Source organism: Cucurbita moschata, unplaced genomic scaffold (genome assembly GCF_002738365.1).
Source record: "Cucurbita moschata cultivar Rifu unplaced genomic scaffold, Cmos_1.0 Cmo_Scf00044, whole genome shotgun sequence".
NCBI lineage: Eukaryota > Viridiplantae > Streptophyta > Magnoliopsida > Cucurbitales > Cucurbitaceae > Cucurbita > Cucurbita moschata.
The window spans coordinates 45,243-52,231 of record NW_019268560.1 but is presented as its reverse complement, the minus strand read 5'-3'; the positions used below and the strand labels follow the sequence as shown (position 1 = coordinate 52,231).

Below are 6,989 nucleotides of genomic sequence, written 5' to 3'. Positions count from 1 at the left end.
CTGGTTGAAGGACCAGCTTGATCAACAACTCTTGTTGTTTTATCAGTAGCTTCTTTAGAAATCTCACTTAATACTAGTTTGCTACGAGGTTGATGATTTCTTACATGGTCTTTCTCTAAGAATGTAGCGTTCGTTGATACAAACACTCTATTTTCTTGAGGATCATAAAACAAACCACCTTTCGTCTCTTTGGGGTATCCTACGAATAGACATAGTTTTGAACGACGTTCTAGTTTCTTGGGATTTTGCAACAACACATGTGCTGGACATCCCTAAATTCTGAAGTGACGTAAACTACCTTTACGCCCTTTCCATAACTCATAAGGTGTTTCTGAAATACTCTTAGTAGGAACCATGTTCAAAATGTATGTAGTAGTCTCCACTGCATATTCCTAAAACGGATCGAGTAATTGAGTGAAACTCATCATAGACCGAACCATGTCTAATAGAGTTCTATTTCTCCTTTCTAATACACACCATTTTGTTGAGGCATACCAGGGGCTGAGAGTTGAGACCTTATTCCATGTTCTATCATATAGTCCTGAAATCTTAAGTCCGTCTATGTACTCTCCTCCTCGATCTGATCGAAGTGTTTTAATAGTTTTACCTAATAGATTCTCAACCTCAGTCTTATACTCTCTGAAATTTTCAAGAGCTTCGGACTTGTGATGCATTAAGTAAAGATAGCCATACCTTGAATAATCATCAATCAAATTGATGAAATATTCATACCCTCCTCGTGCTTTGACATTCATTGAACCACAGAGATCTGTATGCATGAGTTCTAAGGTTTCTTTGGCTCTATAACCTTTTTCGTAAAATGATCGTTTAGTCATTTTACCCTCAAGACAAGACTCACATGGAGGTAAAGAATTGTCTTCTAACTTATTTAGAAGTCCTCTTTTAACCAATCTCTCAATCCTATTGAGATTAATGTGACCTAGTCTTAAGTGCCAAAGATAGGTATTAGGAGAAATCTTTTGTCGTTTATTTTGAGTTTCAGCTGTTTTAAACATCTCAGTATTTAAAATAGCTTTTGTTTTGCTCGGTTTTAACATATATAAGTTGTTTTCTAGTTTTGCAGAACAAATATGAATACCTCTTTTGCAATTGAACACTTCATTGATTTCAAAAGATACTTTATACAACTATTCTAATAAACAAGAGATGGATATTAGATTTCTTTTGATTCCAGGAACAAAAAGTACATTATCTAATATAATGAATCTATCTCCAAAAAACAACTTGAAATTTCCTACTGATCTTGCTGAGACAACCTCTCCTGTTCCAACCCTAAGTGTTATCTCGCCGTCCGCAAGCATTCTCCAGGAGCTAGTTTCCTGGTAAAAAGAACAAATATGATTAGTCACCCCTGAATCTAGTATCCAAGTTGAGTTGTCATACTCTACTAAACATATTTCTACAACGAGTAAATCATATTTACCTTGTTGTGTCTTTTCGGCTTTCTTCTCTGCAAGGTATTTTGGGCAGTTTCTCTTCCAGTGCCCGTTTTCGTTGCAATGGAAACATTTTCCTTTATCTGCTTTTTGAACCTTGTTCTTGCGGTTAGTAGGAATCTTATTTTTCCCTTTTTCCTTCTTCTTCATCAAAACACTTTTAGAAGTTGAAGGTCCAGACTTATTTTTGGAGGACGATCCTCGTAGTAATTTCTTGGAGATAGCAACATTTGCTTCTCCTATTTGTCTCTTGTTCGTTAAGAGGGACTGATAAGTCTGTAGCTCATTGAGAAGAGCAGTCAAGTTATATTCTATTTTGTTCATTACCACATTGGTGCAGAACTAGAAGAAGCTCTTCGGAAGAGACATCATGATACAACTGACTTGACTCTTCTCATCAATGACCGCTTCATTTTCTTCTGCCACATTGAAATGGACCATCATGTCTAGGACATGTTCTCTAACTGAAGTCCCTTCTTTCATACGACAATTGTAAATGTATTTTATGGCTTCATGTCTAAGGGAGAAGGATGGTTGTCCAAACATCCCTTTTAGAGATTCCATAATCTCTTTAGCAGTACCCATAACATCGTGTTTCTTAGCCAAAACATCAGATATGCTGGCTAGAATGTACACTCGGGCTTTGTCATTTGCCTTTATCCATCTGTCATATGCATCCCGAACTGTTCGGTTTGCATTTGAGTTGGGGTTTGGAGGACACTCCTCAGTTAAAACAAACTTTAAATCATCAATGACCAGTATTGTGTTTAGGTTTGATTTCCAAGTTGTGTAGTTGTCGCCGTTTAATTTCTCAGAAGCGAGTAATTGTACTATTGAGTTTGTCATGCTGTGATATAAAGAAAATTCTATTAGTGATTTGACTTAATCCTGTTTAATCCAATCAGTTTTAGCAAATGTAATAATGTACCTAAATCATTATTAATTTGCAATGATACTTTAGTGAGTTAGAGCAACTGCTACCGAGGGGCAGTCAATCACTCATTCACTAAACCAAGACATTCTTGACTTAAACACTAATTCCAGAATAACTCTTGTTCCTATAGTGTTTTAGTTATCGCTATTTTGGTCAAGAATATACTAACTCTCAGTAATTGTTCGCAAGTGTGACCCACCAATTTCAGACCTCAGAGATCGGTCCCAACAACGCTATCGAATGAAAAAGCTAAAGTTGGGAATGGACCTAAGAAATCCTATCCATTTCTGGAGTTTGCGTTGTTCCGACNTGCTATCTCTTCCATTTTCGATCAATTACAACCTAAAATGGACTCTAATGACTCCATAAAAATTACATACCTTTCTTCATTCATTAAAGCCCATACACCTTGGGCTTATTACAATAATTGTATCAAATGGAAGTATAAAAAAATGCCAAAACCAAAACCATCCACTTTAGCAACCACAAATTTCATTCATGAAATGGTACCCACCATGATCAAATTAATGTAAATAAAGTGCCTAAAACTTGCTCTGATACCAATTGATACTGTTAATATAACACATGCGGAAGCAATTTGGATCTTAGGCACTTTTAGAACATCAATTATTGTCAATAACTAGCATGTTCATAAGTATTAAAACTTAATGAGTTTAAATACTAACCTCTTGTAGTTCAAACTCCTTTTGCCTCACGAACCGGTTTCGAACCACCACTAGTGTCTTCTCTACTATCCTCCGGCCTTAGAACGGGATTGTGAAATCCGGTGAGTGACTAAACTTGGGGATTTTGTATATGTGAAGAGAGTGTTTGTGAAAGGTTTTTCTCAAGGTTTTTCACCAAGATAAAGAAGACCTTCCATGTATCATGATCACTCTATTTAAAGAGTCATGTTTGCATGTTCATGCAAATTTGAGATCACCAAATTTTGACACTTAAAATTCCNACCTAGTGGTGGAGACCATAGGACGTGTTGACTTCCTTCTCCCACTTACTATAAATACTTTCTCAATCCACCTTGTTATTGACTCATGCAAATACCTTCCGAATGGAGGACTCTCCCAGGGCGACACGAGGCCGAGCATGAATCTCACTGTGTGAATTTTACAGAGAGCGTGAAGAGAAAACGATGTATCTTATACACCTTTTTCCTCCCACTAAGTATTTTAGATGGTTGGGTATACTCNATGCATGTTTGAGTTAACCAAATTTTGACACTCAAAATTCCACTCAAACTTGTGGGGTTTATTTGGCGAGCATGTAAGTTTGTTTTGTTTTTTTTTAGTTTTTTTTGTTGAAGTAACTGGTTTTTTGAATAATAGTCCTTACCGTTATATTGTCTTATTCAGAATTCAAATCTAAAACGAAAAAACCAAGAGATAAACCATTTTATTTTATAACGTCGAGGTACTAAAAACGTTACATTGTTCACGACACAAGACTTCCTTCAAACATTTGACCATCATATATATTTCGAAAAGTAAACAAAAGAAACTCAAAAGACAGAGAAATTAAAATGGATAGAGCTGTCTTCTTTTAATTAAGGTTATCGGTTAGTTTGAAGTACTATGGCAATNTACACCTTTTTCCTCCCACTAAGTATTTTAGATGGTTGGGTATACTCATTACTTAAGTATATTCCGGGTAATTAAATATAACTTAAGTCTAGGTGATTTTTCTAAATCTTACATCACTTAAGCATGCTCATAAAACTGGGCTAACTAAGCTCAAGTACTGGTCCGATCTCCAGGTAGTAGGTGTTCCGTAAACCGTNATCGGTTAGTTTGAAGTACTATGGCAATCAACAATTCATGGGACAACATAAGGAGATGAACAGATTTGAGGGTTCTGTATTCCTGAAATGATGGGTCTCACATTCGTGCATTGAGATGTAATAAGACCTTTTATTCCATTGTAAGTGAGGTCAATGTCACCGACTTTTACTTCGTCACATGGTAAGTGACGGCTGCAAATAAGTTTGATTGCCACTGGAGTTGCACAACTTCCTCTAATGTTCTTAAAGCTCACTTTACTAATCTTAATTTTCGAAGGAATCTGAAAATCAAAATGAGACAACAAATTTCTGTAAGTTGTTTATTTGTGAAAGTTATAGTGACAAAATCAATCAAAGCTTTGAGAATGCGATCAATACCTTCCGATTGCACTGATTCCAAGGACAGTACTCTTGGTCTATTAGAATAGGGTTGCTAACATTGACCATTATAATGTCCAAAAACTGCATATTGGTGGCGGTGCCGCTAGCAGCAGAAGCTGGCCACGTTTTGATCCTGACACCATTAGTGGTGTTAATTATCGTGCAGTTCTTTACGATGACACCTTCAACGGGTTCTTCGTTAGTGTATCTTTCAAGACTTCCGATGCTTATGCCATGTCCTGGCCCACATGTCACGTTGGTGATGTTAATTTCTTTGCTTCCATCTCCAAGAGAAATGCAATCATCTCCTGTTTCAATTTTGGACATTGTGATTGCGATCCTATTTGATCGACCGATGTGTATTCCTGGGACTGTTTTCTGGTGCAGTTATATTGATATTATGGAATGTGAGGTTGTTGTAGCCGAGGACGTTGATATGGAAGTTCTTGCTATCAAGTGACGTTATTCTCTTCACGATTGAATTGGTGATGAAGTTGAACCTCAAACTCTAAACATTTTGTATAATCAAATAATATTTTGTGAGCATCAGTAAGGAAGCCAAAAAAATTTAACAGAACCCAATAAAATCGAAAACTCATAAAGAATTTCACTCCTTTACATGCTTTTTTCTTTCTTTTTTTTTTTTTTTGTTAGAATGGTTAAAGATAATCCTCTAGAAAATGAAGAACGTTTACCAAATTAAAAATGTTAGAAGATTAGAGAAGACGCCTAAAAACAACAAGATTCCCGAGATTGAGAAGGAAAGCTGAAGGAATATTGCTTACAATGGGGAGTTGGGCACAATTTATGCGGCAATCATTCTTTTTCCAAGCTGCCTTTCCTTGGCCATCAAAAACTCCTTCACCTGATAATGTCAATCTATCAATACGTTCAAAAGTAATCCAATTATTTCCCTGAAGACTTTTTGGTGCCTGCAATGTTCCTCCAAGTTGAAAGTCAATTGGGCTATTACAAGGTCCTTTAAATATCCCTTCCTTTACATTAAATATCCCTCCCGGAATAACAATCGCACTAGAACGATTGGACGTGCATGCATCCTTCCATGCATTTGCTAAAGCCTACATGTCACAAGTAACAAAAATTAGCAAACAATTAATCAACTCAACTCGTGATAATATTGCTGTTCATACTGTATATTTACCTTCGTGATGTCAGTACCAGGCACTATGTTACCATATCTTTTCAAAGGAAAAACAACATCGGCACTAGATTGAGCATCGACGGTAAAATCTAACAATAATAGCATCAAAATTGTAGCAATCAAGAAACTCGATTGGATCGTACTCATGATGCCCTTGCTTTCTTTTCTATTTTTATGTATATTGCTTGAAAACTAGTGAGAGACAATGATATTTCATTTTAGATTTGGAACCTTTATGTATTTAATAATGCCAATTGAAGAATAGAAATCAAGTTGGATGGACCTAACCGAAGTTATGGTTCCATCTCCCTCTCTTAATCCAAACGTAATTGATAACTAAATGTTGTTTATTGTTTCGCTAAGTTGTTCATCAATGGTTGTGTTGCACTATCTCTATCACTCGCCTACGAACAGTTGAATCTCAAAGAAACTAGGCATTGGGCATACCAAACGAAGTACTTTTTATAGAAGGAAACAAGCTTTACGGCCACGAACTAATGGTAGCCTTGTACAAAAGGTAGCCTTGAGATATATATATATATACGTACGTGTGTGTGTGTGTATATTATGGATTAATTTATTTGAGAGAATTAAAATTAACGGTGGAATTGGAAGTTTGTATTTGTATTTCTCTGCTTCCCCACAAAGAAACCTGGATTTACCATAATTTCTAAGTCTCTTTTATCCCCAAGGGATGTGGGTGTTTTGTTGAAACTCATCCAAGCCCGACCAAAATTACTATTTTAGCCCTCATTAATTACCCACAACTACTATTCTTTTGTCTACCTTTATTTGTTTTTAAATGACGCTAACCTAATGAAATGAAAATGAAAAAATATATATATTTATAGTCGTGTAAAACTTAAAATTCAAATTAGATATCTGATGGCGTATAGATTCGGAGCACGAACTTGTTGGTTGGTGGTGTCCATAAATTCAATTAACATTGGTACAGGGCACGGCAAGGCAGTCCCCCACACACTCTAGTCAAGATTGTTAAGTATACATAGCTAGCTCAGCCATTAGAGTTAAAAGTCCATTCATGTTTAAAAGGTATTACTCAAATTTAAGAGTCTTTTTAAAATATTTTAAAAGTTGAAAGATATTTTTGAAAATGTTTAATGTATTTTCAAATCAAAGTACTTACTAACTGTTTTCATCCAAAATTAATGATAATTTTATTATTATTTATTTTTAAAGATTAAGGAGCTTATTGAAAATTTTGAAAATTCAAAAGTTTGAAGTTTTAGATTATTTTTA

At 35.5% G+C, this 6,989-nt stretch overlaps 1 pseudogene; it reads right to left on the bottom strand.

Moving 5' to 3' along the window:
* Positions 1-4,221: 4,221 nt before the first annotated feature.
* LOC111434023 lies at positions 4,222-5,876 on the bottom strand (annotated as a pseudogene).
* Positions 5,877-6,989: the final 1,113 nt, after the last annotated feature.